Source organism: Oryctolagus cuniculus, chromosome 16 (assembly GCF_964237555.1).
Source record: "Oryctolagus cuniculus chromosome 16, mOryCun1.1, whole genome shotgun sequence".
Lineage (NCBI taxonomy): Eukaryota > Metazoa > Chordata > Mammalia > Lagomorpha > Leporidae > Oryctolagus > Oryctolagus cuniculus.
Window position 1 is genome coordinate 25,093,985 of NC_091447.1, and position 24,191 is coordinate 25,118,175.

The window sequence follows — 24,191 nt, forward strand, 5'->3', positions numbered from 1 at the left end:
AATTGGAGTGGCACTAACACAAGAGAAGTACCAGCCCATGCCTGAGCCAGAAGCCATTGATAGGGTAGAAAACTGAGGTATGGAGTTGGTGAAAGGTGAAGCTACCAGTAAGAAGTGTCTCCTTTTAATTATGAAAGTTGATGAATCCAAACAATATAATTATATGGTATTGAATTTAAGTTGCTTCTTACATTGTATTTTTGTACAGGCAGGAATTTCAGAAGCTATAAAGTCAAATTTGCAAAAAATCATTCTTTTTTTTCCAAAATGAAAATTCAATTAGAGACAGAGGCTTATTCTTAGTATGCTTGATAATCAAGAGAAGAAACCACAGTTTCACTACATTTCTCCCTAGATTTGCACTTATGTTTCAGGAAACCTACAGAGCTTCAAAGCATCAGGAGAGTAGGGAATTCCATCATTGGGATTGCATTTGGCTGCATATAAGAGAAAATCCAATTAACCAGCGGCTAACAATAATAATCAGGGTGATTATTTTTCATGTGACAGAGAGACTGGAGTCAGAGTGTGTAGGTCTGATGTGACGGCTCCCTCATGCCATTAAGTACCCAAGAACTTCCCATATTTCTGTTTAGCCATCACTGGCATGTGATGTTTGACCCTCTACATCTCCTGGTGGATTCTAGGTGGCTGCCCCAAGATCTACATCTTATTTCCACTCTGGTAAGAAAGAAGAAGAGCAAAGATCAAAAGGCACAGATTAACCAGATCAGTACCTTTGGAGAATTTCATCCCACTTCTACTTATATCTCAGTGGCCTGAATGTATCATATGGTTACTTCAAACTTGAACAAAGTTGGACATGGGAATTCTTAAACAAAGAAGCAAAGAAGAGCCGGCGCCGCGGCTCACTAGGCTAATCCTCCACCTTGCGGCGCCGGCACACCGGGTTCTAGTCCCGGTCGGGGAGCCGGATTCTGTCCCGGTTGCCCCTCTTCCAGGCCAGCTCTCTGCTATGGCCAGGGAGTGCAGTGGAGGATGGCCCAAGTGCTTGGGCCCTGCACCCCATGGGAGACCAGGAGAAGTACCGGGCTCCTGCCATCAGATCAGCGCGGTGCGCCGGCTGCAGCGCGCCGGCCGCAGCGCGCCGGCCGCGGTGGCCATTGGAGGGTGAACCAATGGCAAAGGAAGACCTTTCTCTCTGTCTCTCTCTCTCTCACTGTCCACTCTTCCTGTCAAAAAAAAAAAAAAAAAGCAAAGAAGAGAGAATGAATATGAGGCAGGAAAGCAGCAGTGTCTCTCACAAGCACTACATTCTCACAAGCACTACACCAATCCCTTGGGACAATTTCTCCCCAGTTGCCAGTTAGTGTCTCCATTTCCACTGACATTTATTTCTCTTTTCCATTAAGACACTGTGCTCCAAGATTATAATGGATTTAGTGCAGGAGATGGGGTGGTTGGGAGGATGATATTGCTGACTTGGGCGTCTAACTGGCAGAGACACAAATGCACCACTTTGAGAAGCTGCTCTTTTGATTAGTACAACACCAGCAGTGTTCAGGCCGGTCTCTGTTATTGTTATTCATGGGCTCCTGGGCGCTCCAGCAACATGTACAATTCGTTAACACACTGGAAGAGGTCTAGATTCCACAGACAATAAATTGCTGCTCCCAGGTACCTTTTAGTGTTTAATTAACCCGAGAACCTCAAACAGCACTCTGTAAATTCTCTGTCATTGAACAGCAGAAACCTGATGGTGTTCTTTTATTCTGAGATGTGAATTCCTTTGGTCAAGGAGACAAAACTCAACATCCATTTTCTCTAGCTGTTGAAAAACAGGTCTCCAGGTAATCGAAAGGCAAAACAAACAAACAAACAAACAAAAAAACACTTTTTTTTTCTGCCCTTTGTCAAAATCAAAATCTGATTTGAGAAGGAACAGGTCACCATTCCTTCCCAATAATTATCTATCCACACATTACTCCCAAGTTGTTTTAGGCCCTTGCGTCAGTTGTATCAGAGGATCACAATGGGATCGACAATTTTGCAGGGTGCTGTGGGAGTTTCTCTTGGTTACAGAACTATCTAGAACCCTTTAGCACTCTCAGGCAGCTTGGCCCCCCAGATGTGCAGACCTTGTGCTGATAGCTTTGAGTTTGCGGCAACTTCAGAGATCTTCCTTAAGGGTCTGGATCTATAGCCCACAGTCTATGACACAAGTGAAGAGTGTGGTCTGTGATGCAAGGGAAGCATGTCTTCTGAACATCCTCACTAGTCCAGGGAGTGGATTCAAAACCATATTCCTTCTGAGAGGGAACTCTGAAAGGAACAGGATTCCTCTGGGAGGGTTTAGAGCACCATCATGCACCTCTTTTGGGTCACCAATTCCATACAGAATCCTGTGGAACCTACAAACCTTTTATCTAGATAGACATACATTGAACTAGGAACCCATTTTTTCCAAAGTCTCTCAGGGGTATTGTATTAGTCTGTTTTCCATTATTTTTTTAAAGATTTATTTATTCAGTCATTTATTTATTTACTTACTTATTTGAAAGGCAGAGTTACAGAGAGGCAAAGGCAGAAAAAGAGAGGTCTTTCATTCAATGGTTCACTCCCAAAGTGGCTGTAATGGCCAGAGCTGAGCCCATCTGAAGCCAGGAGCCAGGAGCTTCCTCCGGGTCTCCCACATGGGTGCAGGAGCCCAAGGACTTGGGCCATCTTCTACTGCTTTCCCAGGCCATAGCAGAGAGCTGGATTGGAAGTGGAGCAGCTGGGACTAGAACTGGTGCCCATATGGGATGGCAGCACTGCAGGTGGTGGCTTTACCTGCTGTGCCACAGCACCAAACACTGTTTTCCATTCTTAAAAACAAATGTCAGAGGCTGGCTAATGTGCAAAGAAAAGAGGTTTATTTGGCTCACAGTTGAGGAAGTCTGGACATACCAGATCAGGCAGTTCATCCTGTTGGCTGTATCACATCATAGCAGGTGATATCGTGGAGGGAGTGCATGTGAGAGGGAGAGATAACACGGTGAGACAGGAAGGCAAGAGTAGGTTTGCCTTGCTCCTTCACAACAATCATTCCTTCAGAGCTAATCAGGGTCCCATGAGAACTGTATCAATTCGTTCCAAGAGTAGCATCCTCAAGGACCTAATTACTTCCCTCCAGGTCACACCTCTTAAGGGTTCCACACCATCTTCCAACACAACCACAGTAAGGATCAAGCTCTCAACATACAAACACTAGAGGGGGAAGAACCCCCAAACCATATCCAAAGCATAGCAAGGATCAAAGAACCCCTGCTCCATCTGCACAATTGTTGCATTGGGAGAAGGTGTGGCCATTTCTCTCCTATCAATGCCTAATGTAATGTAGAAACACTGAGCCGTGGCAGTTGAAACCAACCTTGGGGGAACTGCAGAGAGAAGAACTTAGACCATCACATCTCCCTTCTGCACCCTGCCTCAGTTCCTGTCCAATCTCAGATGTGTGCTGTAGGTCTGGGACCTGATCCTGCTTTCCTCTTTCCCTTGACATTGAATTTGAAGTCTAGGAACCAAGCATTTGCAGGTTTCTATGAATGAGCTCCTGCCATGCATTCCATTTTCAGGCTATCATCCTCATTTCTGCCCATTTGACAGCCCTGTAATCAAGATGTGAGTGGGTCTTGTGTTTGTTTTTCTCTCATAGCCCACCTTTAGCCTTTCTGTGCTGTTGGTGCTGATCATAGCCTGTCCAGTTCATAGCATTTCCAGTTGACTCCCAAAGAGAAAGCATTAGCAGTAGGCAATGGCCTTTCATCGGGTCCTCTGGAGTTTTCCAGGCTCACGTTCATCAGTGAAATAGATAGTCTCCCAATCCCTTTGTATTTCTGTCCTTCCCTTCATGAACCATTTTTATCAGATTCTATTAGTTCAAGGTCATGTCTGCTGTCTTCAAGATGGTTATAATCTAATGTGACAAAAAGAGAAATAGAATGTGATATGCACTCTGAGATAAACAGTGATGAGAGTGTGATACATGGAGTTCTCAGAGAAGAAAACTGGTTTTTAACCAAAGGGTTCAGGAAAGCAGGGATTTTCTCACACTACTGATGGATGGCACATTTCCCACAGGACACATTTCCCACAGGACAGCCATTCTCAGTCTTTTTCTTCTGTGGATCTCTGAAAATCTCATGAAATGGGATTGTGGAGTGGGAGAAGTCAAAAAGGCGTTTGATAGCTGTGGGAAAATCAGCTGAGAATTAAGTCAACGTCCTGGATTGTGGTCACACATCTGTATGATCTGGACAGCCATTTACCATGGTGCATCTGGATTATCTTATCTACAAAATGGAATAGAAAAAGGAGCTAGGGCAGGATAAGAATTCAGCTTTCTATTTGCTTTAAAATTATGCAATTCTAGCCAACGCCGTGGCTCACTTGGCTAATCCTCCGCCTGTGGCGCTGGCACCCCAGATTCTGTCCCGGTAGCTCCTCTTCCAGTCCAGCTCTCTGATGTGGCCCAGGAAGGCAGTGGAGGATGGCCCAAGTGCTTGGGCCCTGCACCCGCATGGGAGACCAGGAAGAAGCACCTGGCTCCTGGCTTCAGATTGGCGCAGCGTGCCGGCCGGAGCGACCATTTGGGGAGTGAACCAACGGAAGGAAGACCTTTCTCTCTGTCTCTCTTACTGTCTAACTCTGCCTGTCAAAAAAAAAAAAAAAAAAGTACAATTCTATGATCTAGTGCATTACCTTGGGTAGAATCATATTTTACTTGTCCCAAAGAGTAGTTTGCCATCAAAAGATAAAAATGACCTTTCTACCTCATCTAAAACTTAAAAAAAATTACTGGAAAATGTATGATGCTCACATTGTAATTTTAAATTTCCTAACATTTCTCAGCTTCTTTAAGGGATTCATTACAATAAGGAAGGCCAAATATTAGTGAGCGACTCATATATATCAAGGAAGTTGCTAAGTGCATCCCATTGTTTACACCATTTTACTCACATTAATTCCATGGTTGAAATGCTGTTGTTATTGCTATATATTATCATTGCCATTGTACAGGGGAGGAAACTAAGGTTTGGAGAGATCACGGTGGTGTCCTGTGGAATATTGGCTAGATTTGCATTTAGGCATCTGACTCTGCAGTGCACATACGGATTCCTCCTGCGGCCTGTTTTACCAGTGAAGTGAGGGCTTTAATCAGTGGTTTATTACGTCTCCAGCGTTCTGGATGCTCTGCAAATCAGATGAATTCCCAGTGTGCAAGCTTTCATCGAATAGAACAAATACACATACACCCGTGTGCATTCATGCTCATGTGCTCTTACACATGTGCATATATGCATACATTTTTCCTACACGTCAGGATTCCAGAAGCTCTTTGGATGTCCATAGGCTTCCATAGACTTCCGCCGAAGTTTCCTCATCGAAAGCCAAAATTGCTGCAGAAGGTGATGGAAGGACCGGTTAGCATTAGTCTAGGGCATAGGTGTCTTGCCAGGCCTAGCTTCCCAGCAGGTAGGGAGTGTGCTGTTTGAACACAGGTAGAGTTGGCAGGGGGTGGGTAGGGTGGGGATGCCTAAGGAGATATGCCAGTCTGGTGAGGTCCCCTGCCTGTCACTGTCCATGGGGGATGACACTGGAAGTGCCCTCGCTCCTGGAAAGAGGGGCAGCCTTCTCAAACCAGTTTTTGATGTGCAGTCCTCCTTAGCTAGTCTCCAGATAGAGCTCCCTTAGAAAGGACTTGGGTCCACTGAAACCAGTCCTAGCAAATGGTAAATTATATTCGCTCCTCTGCGTTACAATGAGAGAGATATGCAGCCACATACAATGAATTACGGGCTAGCACTTTTAGGGTAAACATTCTCAGATGACGTGGGGAAATCTCAACTCGGTTTGCTTCCACAAAGAAGAAAAACCTGGGCGGGAAGCGGTCATAGGAGCCGGGCTTCCGGCTGTGCCCCGCAGTGCCCGCTCCGGCGCGGCCTTCTTGGCGGCGAGCGACAGCGGTGCCGAATGCCCGCTAGGGGGAGACTCGCTCACGCGCATCCCCGGCTGCCGCCCGCCACTGGAACTTGATTACCGCGGCGGCTCCTTGACCCTGTTTCGTTTGCTAAGCAAGGCATGCAAGTTTGATTAACAAAATTCTCCGTTTAAATTTCCGGCTCGCGTCTTCAGAGGCGATGAGGACGGAGCAGCCGCTCTCATGTAAATAAAGTACTGACTTTCCCTTTTCCTCAGGCGAGAGCGCGCCGCGCCGGCCCTGCCAGGCCTTTGGAGAAGGTGGCAGCCAGGCTGACTCACCGGCCACGACGGGAAGACGCGCCCCGGCCATGGCCGAGTGCCGGTGACGTCCAGACATCCTGGATTTCCTTTCCTGCCTTTCTGTCCTGTAGTCCGCCTACCCTTCCTGTCCCTCCTCTACCACCGTGGGCCTCACGCCTGTGAGTGGTCTTGGCAACTGCCGGTCCAGCCCTTGGTTATTATTATTATTATTAGATTTATTTATTATTTGAAAGGCAGAGTTACAGAGAGGTAGAGGCAGTGCGAAAGAGGTTTTCCATCCGTTGGTTCACTCCCCCAAATGGCAGCAACTGCCAGAGCTGGGCTGATCCGGAGCCAGGAGCTTCTTCTGGGTCTCCCACGTGGGTGCAGGGGCCCAAGGACTTGGGCCATCTTCTACTGCTTTCCCAGGCCATAGCAGAGAGCTGGATTGGAAGAGGAGCAGCCGGAAGGCGAATCCCCGGCTGTTTGGGATGGCGGCACTGCAGACGCAAGGCTTTACCGGCCAAGCCACAGGGCAGGCCCCTGGCCATTGGTTCTAACTCTGACCTTGTCTGAAAAGTATGCCCAGCTCTGGGAGTTTTCTGAGTGATGTGCGTTCAAGTGCTGTCAGGAATAAAATCATTGCCATCAAGATCTGCGATATGTACAGGCACACACTCACTTCTTTGGGTTTTATTTTTCTGACTTTAGAAAGAATTGGAATTGAGATTTCTTTCATTGAAGTACAAGATGGAAAGTATAAAGGTCAGAAAGTGTGTCCACCATTCTCTCTCATCTTTGAATCTGAATTTGTGGTAGGTGTGGGCACTGAGCAAAGAACTAGAATGCTGAGTTTGTACTCATATTTTTTATTGTTTAAATTAAGTATTTATTCTCATTTTATTTGAAAGGCAGACAGACACACACACATATATGGAGAGATCTCCATTTGCTGGTTCACTTCCCAACCGCATGCAGCAGCCAAGGCAGGATGAAGTAGAAGCTCAGAGGCCAGAGCTCCATCTGAATCTCCCATGTGGGTGAGAATTGAATCTTTACCTGCTGCCTCCCGAGGTGCACATTAGTGGGAAGCTGGAATTGGCAGTGCTGGCAGGACCCCGGCACTGGCCGGCGCCGTGGCTCACTAGGCTAATCCTCCGCCTGCGGCACCAGCACACCAGGTTCTAGTCCCAGTCGGGGTGCCGGAGTCTGTCCTGGTTGCCCCCCTTCTAGGCCAGCTCTCTGCTGTGGCCAGGGAGTGCAGTGGAGGATGGCCCAAGTGCTTGGGCCCTGCACCCCATGGGAGACCAGGAGAAGCACCTGGCTCCTGCCTTCGGATCAGTGCGGTGCGCTGGCCGCAGCGTGCTGGCCGCGGCGGCCATTGGAGGGTGAACCAATGGCAAAGGAAGACCTTTCTCTCTGTCTCTCTCTCTCACTGTCCACTCTGCCTGTCAAACAAAACAAAACAAAACAAAACACCCAGGCACTAAGATTCCATTTTTTAGCCCTTAAAAAACAGTATTTAATTCAAATGAAAATTATCCTTCCGTGTCAGTCTCCTCACATCTGAGGACGCATTCCTAATTTAACATCTACCAAAAAGCAATAAACTGTAATTTTTGAAAAAGCAAATCTTTTAAAGGAAAATAAAGTGCTGACATTGTGCCTTCTAAGAGAAGCATGATTCACAACAGTGAGGTTAGCTCCTTGTTTGTTACTTTCCTGAAGGAAAGAGGAGGGGAGGGGACAGTCCCCTGCATGAGGGGAGCATTGTTTGACTCTACAAAGGTGAGCCCTGGGCTGCCTGCTCTTCCTCAGGGTGTGATTTGGTAGGTGTACCCCATAAGGAGGTGGGGCAGATGAGAGAATGCAAGGTGAATCGTCTGGTGTGCTTGAGAGACTTAAAATAGATACTGACTCTCAGATGTAAAATCCTCCATCTTCCCCACATCATCAAAGTCTGTGTGGCCCAGTGGAGTTCCATTGATCTTTTTTTTAAATGGAAATCAAGGAAAGTGTCTAAGCCTCATTTTTGCATATCCAATCTTTCAACAAATGTTTGTTGAAATATGCTATGAAACAAGTTTCATTGTAGGCACTGATGAATATGGCAATGGAAAGGTTTAGATTCTTAAACCTTGCCTTTGAGTAAGGGAAGGCCAACAACAAATTAGTAAACAAAATCACTTCAGAGAGCACCAAGTTCCATAAGACTAATAAAATAGTACATGTTACATGTAACTGGGGAGAGGGGTGTACATGTCAATAGCTCATCAAAGAATGGAAGCCATTCCAGAATATTTGTTCTAACTTTTTTTTGTGTGGTAAAATGCACAAAACATAAAGTTTACCTTCTTAACTATTTTTAAATGTGTAATTCAGTGGTGTTAAATACCCTCATTATGTTGTTCAACTTTTACCATCTATCTTCAAAATTCTTTTCATCATGTACAACTTAAACTCTGTATTCAGTAAACAATAACTCCATTTTCCTCCTCCCTCAGCCCCTGGCAAACACCATTTTCAATTCTGTGTCTAATATCTTATCTGCTCTAAGTATCTTAGATAAGTGGAATCATGCAGAATATGTCTTTTTTTTTTTTTTTGACAGGCAGAGTGGACAGTGAGAGAGAGAGACAGAGAGAAAGGTCTTCCTTTTGCTGTTGGTTCACCCTCCAATGGCCGCTGTGGCCAGCGAGCTGCGGTCGGTGCACCGCGCTGATCCGATGGCAGGAGCCAGGTACTTATCCTGGTCCCCATGCGGGTGCAGGGCCCAAACACTTGGGCCATCCTCCACTGTACTCCCTGGCCACAGCAGAGAGCTGGCCTGGAAGAGGGGCAACCGGGACAGAATCCGGCACCCCGAGCGGGACTAGAACCCGGTGTGCCAGCGCCGCTAGGCGGAGGAATAGCCTAGTGAGCCGCGGCGCCAGCCAGAATATGTCTTTTTGTGACTGGCTTATTTCACTTAGGATAATGTCATTAAGGCTCATTTATGTCACAGCATATAGAAAACCTCCCTTCCTTTTTAAGGCTAAATAATATTCCATTGTATGGATATACCACATGTTCTTTATCCATGCATCCATCAATAGATACTTGGGTCACCTCCCTGTTTGGTTACTGGGGATGATACTGCAATGAACATGGGTCTTCAAATATTTTTGGGGACCCTGCTTTCAGTTCTTTTTGGGTGAATGCTCAAAACCACTCTAGAATTTGTTTTTACAGAGTGATTTTTTTTTAAACTTTTATTTAATGAATATAGATTTCCAAAGTACAGCTTATGGATTACAATGGCTTCCCCCCATAACATCCCTCCCACCCGCAACCCTCCCCTTTCCCACTCCCTCTCCCCTTCCATTCACATCAAGATTCATTTTCAATTCTCTTTATATACAGAAGATCAGTTTAGCATACATTAAGTAAAGATTTCAACAGTTTGCTCCCACACAGAAACATAAAGTGAAAAATACTGTTTGAGTAGTAGTTATAGCATTAAATCACAATGTACAGCACACTAAGGACAAAGATCCTACATGAGGAGTAAGTGCACAGTGACTCCTGTTGTTGACTTAACAAATTGACACTCTTGTTTATGGCATCAGTAATCACCCTAGGCTCTTGTCATGAGCTGCCAAGGCTATGGAAGCCCCCTGAGTTCACTGACTTTACAGAGTGATTTTAATATAGGAAATATCTTTTTTCAAAGTTATTGAAAGGATTGAAAAAGCAAAAAGGGAAAATTCTGCCAATGTAAGCATGTAGGTAATTAGAAGAAGGGAAAGGAGAAACCATGTTTTCTCATATTTTTGATGCAGAATTTGGCAGCAGTAGCTTTTCCAACAGCTGTCCTGGGTTTCTGCTCAGGCATTACAGTGGCAAAAATCTTCTGCATCCTTATTCTTATGGATGAGAGAGCGTGTTGTTCTTTAAAGTCTAGGTTCCTCCATCTAGTTGCATGGGGGCTTGTTTGAGTTCTCTATGCAAAACAATTGAGCCTCTCTCTCAGGTCTGTTTCATTTATCCATGTGACTAGATCACAATTCTACCCTCCTTATACACAGTTTTGTAGAAGAAGGAAAGGTTTGTTGTTGTTGTTTGTTTTTGCTTAAGGAAATAAATGGGAGACTCCAGAGTAAGGGATACCAAACAATATGGAGGGCTACATTTGGGACAAGAGGCTTTGATGCCAGTCTGCACACGGAGTGGGGTCTGCGGTATGCCTCGCAGGCCTGCTTCCAGATCACTAGCAAACAGATAGGAACTTCCTGCCCAGCCTCAGACTGAGAGTTATAGTCAGAACCTGACTATAATGTGAACCCAGATACTAACATCTGGAATTACTCCAGTGAGGCATCCAATATGTATTTTATATATATGTATATATGCATCTAATGTATATTTAATAAGATGAGGAAGTAGAGACATTGAGTAGAGGCAATCTTTGAATATTTTTCCATGAGTAATAGCACACAATTAGGGCAGTAATTGGAGGAGGACACAAAGTTCAAGGGTTTTCAAATTTGGAGATGCTCAAGTATTGTTGTAATAATCCAACAAGGATGGAGAATTTGATGATGTAGGAGTAAGTGGAAAATTGCAGAGACCTTGTTTTTGAGGCAGTGAGAAGGGATGGCTGGAGATGTATGGAAGAGACATAAAGGAATAGTTTTCAGACACAATGTGAAACAAGAGCTCAAGGAGAGTTGACAACTGGAGCCAGAAGTGATATCACTAAGAGCTCCAGGAATTAGCAAAACCTTTGAGGAAGACATTGGACATTCAATAGTATATGGAATGATGACTTGAGCAAATCTTAATTAGATCTTACAAGTTGGAGTGACCCATTTCACATCTGGGTCATTTGTTTCTCAAATGGAAGTGAGACATTTCAAAGCTGATTCTAATAAAAAATTTGTCTAGTCAGTGTTTTCACCTTAGCCTTCTGTTTTTTATCTCATTTTTATTCTTTAAAATAAAACATTTGTTCTAGCTACATGTGCATATAGAAAGCCCTCAATAAATATTTTCTGAATTAATAGCCAAATTGGACTTTTTCGCTGTCTCATTGGCCCTACTAGAGCTCCAACTTCGTGAGCCCAGGTTTTCCTGGGTCTATCTGTCTACCTATCTAGTCATGTATGTATTGTTCTTATTATTTTGGTACTGTCTTCCCTCCTGAAATAGTCTTTGTCCCATCTCCCCTTGCTGTTTCATAGAGCTATACTCTTCCCTCGAAGTTTAGCTTAAACATCACTTTGTGAAATGCCCTTTGACCTTTCTGCTCAAATGTGATATCCCCCTCCTCTTCATTTGTAGAATTCTCCTTATCTTGCTGATGTCTCTTAACAGTTTATATGAAGGATTATGACTACTTGTGGAGTTGCTAGTACGCTCCTTACTAGACTGTGAGCACATTGAGAATAATAACTACACTACCCAACCCTGTCTCTGTCAGTCATTCATCTGTTTTCTGCAATTTTGTCTTTCCTGGTACATTTAAGGAAAGAAATATTATGATATGTAGTCTGAATCTGGTTCCCTTTGGCTAGTATGATGCATTTGAGACTCACCCAAGTTGTTGCATGTATCAGTAGTTTGCTTCTTTTTATTGTTGAGTTATACTCCCTTGAATGGAACTATCATTGTTCTGAATCAATTTTGCTAATGGGAGGAGTATTACCTCCCCTATTTAAATAAAGGCATAGTTCACCAGAATTAAAATTTGAAAGTTTTCCTAGATATAACCCAATGAGAAATCAGTTAAGCACATTGCAGACATGCCCACACAGGTATTTGGTCTTAACAAAATGATTTTATTGTCCACTTGGAGTCAAATCCAAGGTGTATTCTAAAAGTATCAAACATTATGATACTTACTGGCAACATAGCCCAGGAAAGTATGGTAGGACTTATACAATTGACTCCAATTGAGGGTTGCATCCATGAAGTGGTCCTGAAGATGCTAAAAGGCATAACACTGTAAACAGACATGACAGATGATCAGAAATGATGGACCTGCATGTTGCAGCATAGAGATCTATCAGTGTGCTAATGTAAGAGTGGCTTTCATCCACATGATTGGAAATAGTGCAACACCCCAGTATCTATGGTCAAGATTTCAAGGGAAGTCTACTCTTTAATTCACTTGAGTCAGCCACTTGTACTTACTGGAACCTCAGGCTGCTATGTCAAAGACTCCCCAAGACTGTGATGTGAGACTAGGACACATTTTTGTAGACAGATGACATAGTCTCCAGAAAGATCTGAGTGCCCTGTAAGATCAGTATCAAAGTGGAATTCCTTATTTTTATGGCTGATCTGCTGAGTTTGGGGCTGGAGTCCTGTTTCCACAGTCAGTACATATTAGGCAAACAATGTCTGTGTGTCCATCACAGTGTTCAGCACTGGATACTCAAAACAAACAAGGTTTTTATGCTCCCTGTATTCATAAAGCGCAACCATTGTGGTGGAAATGGACAATAGGAAGTCATTAAACGAAGATACGAAACAATTACAGACCTTATGTGTCAAAAAAGGAAGCAAATGGGGAGGTGAGGTTCAAAGCATTTTAGATGGGTGGCAAGAAAGTTTTCTCTGAAACTTTTGAAAAATGAAACACAAAGAAGAGTTTGGAGGAAGGAATTTTACCGGCAGAAAGAACAGCATTGTAGAGGACTTGATGAGAAAAGACATGACAGATTTGAGAATCTCAAAGTTCAGTGGAACGGGAAGAAGTTGAGAAATTGTGAGAGGGTCAGAGAGGATATCAGATCACCAGCAACTTGTGGGCTGTGATATAGTCTGGATCTCCTTTGGTGAAAGGGGAAGCTTTGAGAGGGTTTAGAACACAGGGATCAGATGATATGATTCATATTGTAAGAGGATTATTTTTGCTGCTCTAGAAATAGTGTATTATGGTAGTAGGTCAGGAGTGGGAGGGTGAGAGCAGTTACGATGCAGTTGCCAAAGTCCAGGTGAGAGATGACAGTGATGATACAAATAAGAAGAGAGATGGAGATAAGAAGATAGAGTTGGGATTTTGCAAGTAGAACTCTAGGCTGTATTTATGGATGACATGTGAGGAGGAGAGGAGAGGGAAGAAACACAGCAGTTTTCATATTCCAGGCTTAAACAACATAGTGAGAAGCTTTGACATTTAATTAAATGGAAAGGACCTAGTTCTGGTTTGGTATCAATGTCTGGAGGTCAACAAAACTTAGCTACCATTTTGGGATTTAATTGAATTGTTTAATCACAAACGTTCATAAAGTTTGGGGAATTATGAGGATACCTCAGAAGTGTGAGAGAAGGGAAGAGGATCTCAGGCAGAACCTTAAGGAAAGGCTGCACTCCATGCAGGTAAAGACAAAATAGAAGACCAAGGATACCTTGGCCAATGAGATAATAGGAAAACTAGGAAACAAGTGGAAAGGAAATCAAGCAAGTACTACTTCAAGAATGAGAGGGCCATGCATGAATACTGCTGAAAGGACTTGTAAAAACTGCTGTGTGCTGCTTTTGGAAACAGAAGGTATTGATGACAGTGATAAGATGTGAAGGGAGAGCAGTGGGTAACATTTTGGAGGAGATGGAAGGTTGGTAAGGGGAGATAATGTATATAAGAACAACTTCTGTGAAAGTTTGTGGTGAGAGAAGCCAGAAGCTCTCTGAGGGCAGAGGGAGTTGGCAGGTTTATCAAGATGAGAGACACTTACGTTTAATTATGTGTGAAAGGAATGATTCTTAGGAGAGAGAAATGGCAGTCCAGGACAGTGAAAAGACAGTGGCCCAAGATGGCCTGCACTCAGAGCATGAACCTGCAGTAGGGAGAAGAATGCTTCTTCCACTGGGGCTGGAGAGAAGGAAGAGAAGAGGGATGCTGGTACCTTTGAGGTAGCCCTGGGGAGGCCATTACCTGAAAGAGCAGAGTGTGTGGAATGCTGCAGGAGAGAGGAGGGGAGAAGTCACTTCTTAGTGAATTGCAAGACTAGAAGAGCGTGGGAGGATTGATTGGCAGTAGTGAAGATATGAGATAGGAGATAATGAATTCTCAGAGAAACCAGTCTTTTGGGTTGTGAGGTTTTTCAAGTGTAGGCATATGAAAGGAGAACAGTAGGGTTCTTGCAGGTCTGGTATTTATGAGCCAAGTAAGAAGAATGGAGAGTGAAGGAATGGAATACAGTTGGTAAAATGTTGTGCCATGCTAGCTGTCTGCTATGGCCCGGGAGTGCAGTGGAGGATGGCCCAAGTGCTTGGGCCCTGCATCCCCATGGGAGACCAGGAGAAGCACCTGGCTCCTGCCTTCGCATCAGCGCGTGCGCCGGCCGCAGCAAGCCGGCCGCGGCAGCGATTGGAGGGTGAACCAACGGCAAAGGAAGACCTTTCTCTCTGTCTCTCTCTCTCACAGTCCACTCTGCCTGTCAAAAAAAAAATGTTGTGCCATGGATTCTAGGTCAGAGAGCTTGGGGGATAAAATCAAACAAGTGTGTTGATAGAAAGTGAGAAAGTCGTGGTACTTAATTGTCGGCCTGGACAATATCTTCATTCTGGGGAAGCAAACTGAGAGCTGACGATCTCCAGCTAGGAAGACCCATTTCTATGGTAAGAGAACAGACGCTGCTACTGTAAGAACTCTACAACAACTTGGTAGTAGAAATTGTCAGGAGCTGACTCTTCCTTACTGTAGAGAAGTCTGCTGCATGGGGAGGAATCAGGGCTCTTAGTTTGTATTTGGGGCAGCAAAGATGAAAATACCTGAGTGAATATCCTACTGTGTAGAATTTTTGCAGCCCTAATATGTAGAGGGGAGGAGTGCTCAGGGCCTGAGAATGAACCAGATCTGGGTAGAAACATATTAGCAAGCTCAACCCACAGTGATCCTGAGAACCTGTGATGGAGCTCTGATTTTGTTATTTATGGCTTAAATTAACAAGTTAGTTATACTATATTTAAATAACTCCAACTGTCTGCTAAATAGTACTTGATTAATGAAACTTGTTTCCCTATTAGAAAGGCAGTATGGCATATTGAAAATATAAATGTAGGGCGAAGTTGCTTTGACTTTGAGTCTTGACTTGACCACCTATTGCTATGTATTCTAAGCCAATTGTTCAACTTCCATGAATGTGAATTCTCCAATCTATAAACCAAGACAAACAATGATGTTTACCAATATATTTATTCTAAGAAATACATTATTGAAAGAAGGAAACAATTTTGAACATTGCAAAGCTTTACACAATATTAGTGCTGTGGGAAAAAAATCCTAGTTCATAAACAGATGTGTAAGAAATTTGTGTTTTATCATCTTCCTTTACAGATTTTAATTCTGCATCTGAGTATCCACCCACCTTTGAAAAGGTTGAAAATTCAGCTTCAGACATTATTCAGCTGCCATCTCTACCCACTCCAACAGTTAATGAAGAGCTCTGGGGGTTTCCACAACATCACAACATTGCTTTAGTGTGTTAGGTGCAATTGTTTACTATGGAGATGTGACTCCATCAGACCCAATGTCATTCATGCCACTCTTGAATGACATTCAACCTTCCAGATGAACTATGATGGCAACATGGCAGAGGGCATCCTGCAAGGGGGAAGACCAGGCTTACTTGAGGGACCAATGGACTTTTTTCTTCCTCGGTCTTGGACAATCTTCTCTTTCTTGTTGCCCTCAAAAACCTTAACTGCTGGGCCGGCGCCGCGGCTCACTAGGCTAATCCTCCGCCTAGCGGCGCCGGCACACCGGGTTCTAGTCCTGGTCGGGGCGCCGGATTCTGTCCCGGTTGCCCCTCTTCCAGGCCAGCCCTCTGCTGTGGCCAGGGAGTGCAGTGGAGGATGGCCCAGGTGCTTGGGCCCTGCACCCCATGGGAGACCAGGAAAAGCACCTGGCTCCTGGCTCCTGCCATCGGATCAGCGCGGTGCGCCGGCCGCAGCGCGCCGGCCGTGGCGGCCATTGGAGGGTGAACCATCGGCAAAAGGAAGACCTTTCTCTCTGTCTCTCTCTCTCACTGTCCACTCCGCCTGTCAAAAAAAAAAAAATAAATAAACATTAAAAAAAAAAAAAACACCGTAATTGCTATGCTCCAATTCTTGGACAGTTAACATTATCTTATTAAAGGATTTTGGCTCTTATAAATTAAACCTTAGTCATTACTTGAGAGTCTTTTTTGCTTTGAAATCTACCAAAATTCCTAGGGTATGGGAGCCCCAAAGGATGTACCTATTCTTGAGAAACGAATTAGGAGGAGGACAGAAAGAAATAGGAAAACGGAGACTAAATAAGTCATTTTTACTTTTATTTATTTGTGTGGAATCCTTGGTGGTCTTGTTGGATCAATTTCCCCATAAAATGATCAGCAAATTTAAGAATTTGGAAAATACTGTCTTTAAGAGTAAAATGAGGCAGGCGCCACGGCTCACTAGGCTAATCCTCCACCTGCGGCGCCAGCACTCCGGGTTCTAGTCCCAGGTGGAGCGTCGGTTCTGTCTCGGTTGCTCCTCTTCCAGTCCAGCTCTCTGATGTGGCCCAGGAAGGCAGTGGAGGATGGCCCAGGCGTTTGGGGCCTGCACCTTCATGGGAGACCAGGAGGAAGCAACGGCTCCTGGCTTCAGATTGGCTTAGCTTCAGCCGTGGCGGCCATTTAGGGGGTGAACCAACGGAAGGAAGACCTTTCTCTCTGTCTCTCTCTCTCTCACTGTCTAGCTCTGCCTGTCAAAAAAAAAAAAAAAAAAAAAAAGAGTAAAATGAAGCACAAGAAATTTTCAATTCTTTAAGAAAGACACTATCTGAATACCAACATAGCATGGGAGACTTGGCATGGACCCATTAACTAATATGGGTATTATCTTCTCTCTCTCTTGGAAAGGCACCAGGTAACTAGGTATCATGAACACATAAATGGATACTTACAAGTTCATATTTTTGAAGAATAGCTGTGGAACAATGAAGCAGACTTTGTGTTGAGGACCTTGTTGCCATATTCTGCAAACTAAGAAAGTGAGCATTGCTTGGACTAATTGTTGGAGTCTATCCTTTCTGACTAGACAGGCTCATTTGGCAGAGCACACAGAGTTGCATCCTGACTCTACCCTCTCATTCCTGTACCTGCAACACCAAAAATTGGCCTTGCAAGTTTGGATCAATGGCAAATTGAGTGTCACTGTGGGATGTGCACAATTCATCAGTGTAGAGGCTTATGTAGGTGCCATTTACCATCAAAAAGGGCTGTTTCCAGAATTAATGCATAATAATGAAAATTACTGCTGAGTATCCAAAGGTCGAAAAAGGAACTTTAAAATATTATATAGTTTATTACCTGCCTCTCTTCAGTTTGAACCCACCATAACTTTACCAGTGTTTACTCCAAATCTCCAGGCTCAAGAAGTCTGTTAGGGAAAAGCAAAACCAGACTAACCCCTCCTTTTGCATTCTGAGATATCCCTATCCACTTTCATCGTCTGTGTAAGCCGAGGCTGAGACAGTCCAAAACTTAACTAGTGTAGGAGATGCATGAATAATGAGATAAAGATCTAACAAGCCAGCATTTAGATTTAAGGAGTCTAAATGTATTTTTGGAAGCAGATTATGTAATTTGCAATGAAACAGTGCACTTCATTTATCCTTCGACATCTTTTTCTTCCTACTTTTTAAAATATGACATTGTATATAATAAAGCCTTTATAAATAGCACCTTGTTTGATGAAGTTCAACAATGTTATCCCAGTGTTAAAAGGAAAACTGAAGCCCAGCATGGTAAAGAAAATGGCCTGAGGTCACACAGCCAGGCTTGGGAGAGCCTGATTCAAACCCAGTTGTGATTGAGTGACATATGATGACTGAGTATTTTAAGAATGTTTTAGAATGATTTTTTATTTTCTGTCACTTTTTTTTCTGTTTTTAGTTTTGATCCATCAGATTTTGAATGCTGCAAAATACTCTATTATGTTTGATGAAAGGAAAAATTAATCTCTTGACTTCTCCTACTGTTTCAGAACTGGTAGCTGGAGTTTGCATAGTTCAACTAGCTGTGAGATATTGAGGCCACCAATTTTACTTCAGCCAAAATTTGACAACTTTTTTTTTCCAATCTAATTATTTAAAGCTCTCAACACTTCAGTATAACCAATGTGTTCATTTCAACTGCAAGAAGACATTTTTAAAAGAAGCAGGTGCTAAGGGCATGACTGTTTTTCCAATATAGCACAAACTGACCTTAGGTTATCTTGTAAATCTTGCTTTGGCAATGTGGTTTCCAGGTAGGAAGACAAGCAGAAGAGTCAGATCCTGGTTCCTAGGCAGAGCGGAGACTCCCTGGTATATCTGTCATTCTTCCATTCTGACTGGCCCCCATTGTGTGCAGTTCCTCAGCAAGTCTTCCTGCAGCTGGATTCTGGTCTGGTTTATACCCGCAGGCATCTTCAGCAGCATGTCTTACTACTATCAGAAAGTTCCCTTGGCCTGCAGTGTCCAGTCACCCGCTGTGCTAATCCCTACATTTGTATCCTTCATTAGATATCTTTTTCTAGTGCTAGGGAATAAAAAAATCTTTAGCTCTTTCTACTCCAAGCCTACATTGTCTATGTGAAAACACTTAATAACTCAGCAATACTTTATTGATTCCCAGCTACAATGACTTTGTCCATTTTTTTTTTGCCATTCATATTTGGAGATAAATTTTGCCATTTTTTGATAATTATTATAAAATTTGAATATCAATCATGCCAATTTCTGACCATCTCTGCTTCCTAAGTTTTCAGCTCGTTCCTCTACAATTCATACTTCAATAACTTTTCAAACTCCCAGTAATACTTAATCCATTAACCTTAACACATTTTCTCAGTCTGTTAACTTTTACATCCTCACTTCCCCAGTTACTCAAGACAATTCCATGACTCATCACAATAATCACTCGGTATACAGTCTCCAAATACATTATACTTACTTGGAAAATGCCAGCCCTGGTTAAATATCCATATATGCTGTACTCATTTCAACTGGCTGAATGTGACTGGAGTGAAATATAAAATCAAGATTCCCATCTCACTTTAAACTGATGACCACAAACCTCACATAGGTTCTTGTCAAATCATGTTCTCATTTTTCCAAGAATGCAATACTATCCACACTTTCTCTTCTCAGACCTCCCCAAGTGCCTTCTGTCTCACTCTTAAATGATGATTTTGATTGTGTATCTATTGAGAAAATAGAATTGAGAAAAAGAATCCCCACATTCCCTGACTTTGAACCTCTATGTTATCTCTTTTCTCATAAAATGGTTGAATGGATCTGTTATCTCCCAACTACACTTGGAAGTTGCCTCTGCAAGTCTCTTTCTGCCTTGCTTATCTTACCGTGTCCTTTGTAAAATTGAGATGTATCTACATACCATAAATTGTGCCATTTCAAAGCCTATAATTCAAGGCAGGCACTGTGGCGCAGTGGGTTAAAGCCCTGGCCTTAAATGCTGGCATCCCATGTGGGCACTGATGCTAGTCCTGGCTGCTCCTCTTCTGATCCAGCTCTCTGCTGTGGCCTGGGAAAGCAGTAGAAGATGGCCCAAGTCCTTGGGCCCCTGCATCCACATGGGAGACCGGGAGGAAGCTCCTGGCTCCTGGCTTCTGATCGGCACAGCTCTGACCGTTAGGCCATCTGGGGAGTGAACCAGTAGATGGAAGACCTCTCTGTCTCTACTTTTCTCTGTAACTCTTTCAAATAAATAAAATAAATCTAAAAAAAGCTTATAATTCAATTTTTAGCCTGTTTACAAAATCATATGAGCATTACTACCATCTAATTCCAAAATAGTTTCATTACCCACCCCAACCCCAAAATCCTTTTTCTCTTCTTTACCTCATTGCTCTCTGTCACAAACCCTGAAAGCCAGTAATATCCTTTTCATCTCTGGACATTGTGTATAAATGAAATCATAAATTATGTGACTTTTGTGACTTGCTTGTTTAATTCAGTGTAATGTTTTCAAGGTTCTTCCATGCATCAGTATTTCATTCCTATTTATACATGACTTCTGTTCTATGTATATAACATATTTGTTTATCGGTTTAATGGACATTTGGGTTGTTTGTACTTTTTGGTTATTACAGGTAATACTTCTCTGAATGTTTACATTCAAGTTTTGTATAGATACATGCTTTCAATTCTTTTGGGCATATACATGGGAGTGGAATTGGTAGTTTTGAATCAATTTTAACTTTATTTTTTTGAAAGTCAGTGCTTTAGAAAGTCAGTGTTACACAGCGAGAGATTGAGAGAGGTTGAGATAGATAGATAGATAGACAGACAGATAAATAGAGAATTTTCCATCTGCTGATTCACTCCCCCACAACTCCCCCACAACAGCCAGTTCTGAGCCAGGCTGAAGTCAGGAGCCAACAGCTTCATCCATGGCTCCCACGTAGGTGGCAAAGGTCCATGTACTTTGCCCATCTTCTGCTGCTTTTCCTAGGCCATCTGGATCAAAAGTGGAGTAGCAGGAACATGCACAAGTGCTCGAATGAGATACTAGTGTCACAGGTGGTGGCTTTACCTGCTACATCTCAACACTAGATGCTATTTGTAGCTTTTTGAGGAACTTCCAAAATGTTTACCAATGCAACTACACAATTTTACATTCCTGCTAGTAATGTATGAGAGTTCCATTCTATCCACATCTTTCCCTACATTTGTTACTGTCCAATTTTTATTATAGTCATTCCAATGAGTATGGAGTGATGGCTCATTATTTGATTTGCATTTCCTCAATTACTAATGATGTTGAACATGATTCACATTATTATTGGACACATGTGTATTCAAATTCTTTATCATTTTAAAAAGTTATTTAGTTATCTTTTATTTTTGAGGTGTAAAAATTCTCTATATCTTCTGGGTACTGGATCTTTATCAAGAATGATTTATACATACTTTGTCCTATAATATTACTTTTTTTACTTTCTTGATAGTGTCCTTTGAAGAATAAGTTTTTTATCCAGTTTGTAGATTTTTTCATTTGCTGCTTTTGCTTCTTATATCATTATCTGAGAAACCATTCCCTGATTCAAGTTCAAAAATATTTACATGGTTTTATTTTCTTTTAAGAGTCCATTTTTAGTTAGTTTTTAATATATGGCATGATATGAAATATATTTCATTTGCTTGTATGTGACTATCCTGTAATACTACTATCATTGGTTGAAAAGTCTATTCTTCCATCATTGAATTGTCTTGGAACCCTTTTTGAAATATTTAAGATAAATTTAAAGAAATGTAGACACTGATTTCTGGACTCTTGATTATAATGTGTGGATGTGTTTGTCTGCTTTTATGCCAGCACCACACAGTCTTTATTATGATGGCCTTTTAGTAATTCTTCCAACTTTGTTCCTCTTTTTTAAGAATATTTTGTCTGTTCTAGATCTCTTGCATTTTAGAATTTGCTTGGCAATTCTATACCAACTATTTGGATAACCTAGATGAAATGGAAAAATTGCTTGAAACAACAAATTACCTAAAGTGATTCAAGAAATATGAGTAGAATAAACTTAACAGACCTATAATAAGAAATTGAGTCAGTAATCAAAAACCTCCCAATAAAGAAAATTGCTTATAATTGCAAGACAAAATGGTAGCTGGTTTTAAGAGAATATGTTAAACCTGTAGACAAATTTGAAGGGTCTTGCCATATTAATTGTATTAGTTTTTAAACCATGAACATGCACTGTTTTTCCACTTATTTGGCTATCATATATTTTTCCAACAATGTTCCATAGTGTTCATGTACATCTTTTGTTAAATGTTTTCCTAAGTGCTGAATTCTTTCTCATACTATCACAAATGAAATTGTTTCCTTAATTTCATTTTCATGTTGTTCATTGCTAGTGAGTACAAATACAATTGATTTTTGTATTTTTATCTCTTTCAACTTTGTTGAACATGTCTGTTAGCTCTGATAGTTTTGCTATTTTGGTTCTTTGGGATTTTCTATATATAAAATTATGTCATTTGTGAATAGAGGTAATTTTATTTTCTTTATTTTTTTTTTATTTTTGACAGGCAGAGTGGACAGTAAGAGAGAGAGACAGAGAGAAAGGTCTTCCTTTTGCCATTGGTTCACCCTCCAATGGCTGCCGTGGCCAGCGTGCTGTGGCCGGCACATCGCGCTGATCTGATGGCAGGAGACAGGTGCTTCTCCTGGTCTTCCATGGGGTGCAGGGCCCAAGGACTTGGGCCATCCTCCACTGCACTCCCTGGCCATAGCAGAGAGCTGGCCTGGAAGAGGGGCAACCGGGACAGAATCCGGCGTCCTGACTGGGACTAGAACCCCGGTGTGCTGGCGCTGCAGGTGGAGGATTAGCCTATTGAGCCATGGCACCGGCCAGAGGTAATTTTATTTTCTTGTTTTCCATCTGGATAACTTTATGTGTTGTTTTTTTTTTTTTTTTTTTTTTGTTTTTTTTTTTGCCTTAATGGCTCTAATTAGGACATCCAGCATAATCTTGAACAGAAGTAATGGGAGAGACATTAGTCTTGCTCACTACTAGGATCTAAGAATAGAGGTTTCAGTCATTCACCATTTAAGTATGGTGTTATCTATAGATTTTTAAAATAGATGCCCTCAGGCTAAATAATTCCTCTTTTATTGCAGATTCGTTGGTTTTTCTAATTTTAAAATGGTTTATAGCTTATAAAATTTTATCAAAATTTTCCTACTCCTATTCAGATGATCATATGGTTTTTGTCTTTTATTCCTCATTACATTATATTGATTGATTTTTGTATATGAAACTAAATGTTTTGTTTCTATTTTATCTTTTATGGTTGCTGATGAAAAATCAGCTGTTAGTGTTATTGGGGATACCTTGTACATGATGAGTCACTTCTCCCTTGCTACTTTCAAAATTCTCTTTTTGTCTTGACAGAGAGTAATGATGAACCTAGGCATTGATTTCTTCTAGTTTATCCTAAAGTAAGTGTGTTGAGTTTCTTGGATGTCAATGTTATTACTTTTCATGAAACTTGTGAAATTGTTTCATTCTTCAGGAATTCTTTCTTTACTTTTCTGTCTTACCCAACAGAAGCTTCCACTATGTGTATGTTGGTCTACTTCATGGTGACCATAAGTCTCGGAAGCTGGTCATTTTACTTCACTCTTGCTTTTATTTTGGTTTCTTTCTCTTTCTTTCTTTCTTTCTTTCTTTCTTTCTTTCTTTCTTTCTTTCTTTCTTTCGACAGGCAGAGTGGACAGTAAGAGAGAGAGACAGAGAGAAAGGTCTTCCTTTGCCGTTGGTTCACCCTCCAATGGCCGGCGCGGCCAGCACGCTGCAGCCGGCGCACTGCGCTGATCCGATGGCAGGAGCCAGGTACTTCTCCTGGTCTCCCATGGGGTGCAGGGCCCAAGCACTTGGGCCATCCTCCACTGCACTCCCTGGCCACAGCAGAGAGCTGGCCTGGAAGAGGGGCAACCGGCACAGAATCTGGTGCCCTAACCGGGACTAGAACCCGGTGTGTCAGCACCGCAAGGTGGAGGGTTAGCCTAGTGAGCCACGGCCTTTTATTTTGGTTTCTAAGACTGGCCATATTGATTGATTAATCGCGAAGTTTGTGGATTCTTCTGGCACTTAAAATCTGTGATTCCCCCTAGTGAATTTTTACTTCTATATTTTTTAATTTTCAGAATTTCCTAATTTTAAAGTAAATTTTATCTCTTCATTAACAAATTCTATTAGAGGATACCTTGTCTTTAAACTACCTTTCAGTTAATTAGACCTGGTTTTATTTCTTTTAATATATTTATAAAAGCTTATTTAAAATCTTTACCTAGAAACTTAAAGTCTAGATTTCATAACAGACCGATTTTATTGACTTTTTCCTGTATACCTTCCTGTTTCTTTGAATTTTCCTAATTGTTTAGTAATAACTGGACATGTAAAAAGAATATAAAGTAGGGTGGGAGTTTGGCACA

The 24,191-nt window shown here is 42.2% G+C and overlaps 1 long non-coding RNA gene across 4 annotated transcripts in view; it reads left to right on the forward strand.

Annotated features, from left to right (window-relative positions):
• The first annotated feature begins 5,922 nt into the window (after positions 1–5,922).
• The window catches only part of LOC103349444 (uncharacterized), a 66,118-nt gene continuing 47,849 nt past the window's right edge, over positions 5,923–24,191 (forward strand). For 2 of the 4 annotated variants that reach the window (XR_011383136.1, XR_011383138.1), the window contains exon 1: positions 5,923–6,177. This is a non-coding gene — a long non-coding RNA (uncharacterized lncRNA). Of the gene's footprint in view, positions 6,178–22,282; positions 22,611–24,191 lie in introns of those variants that run through there. The other 2 variants (XR_011383137.1, XR_011383139.1) reach the window with 2 other exon arrangements.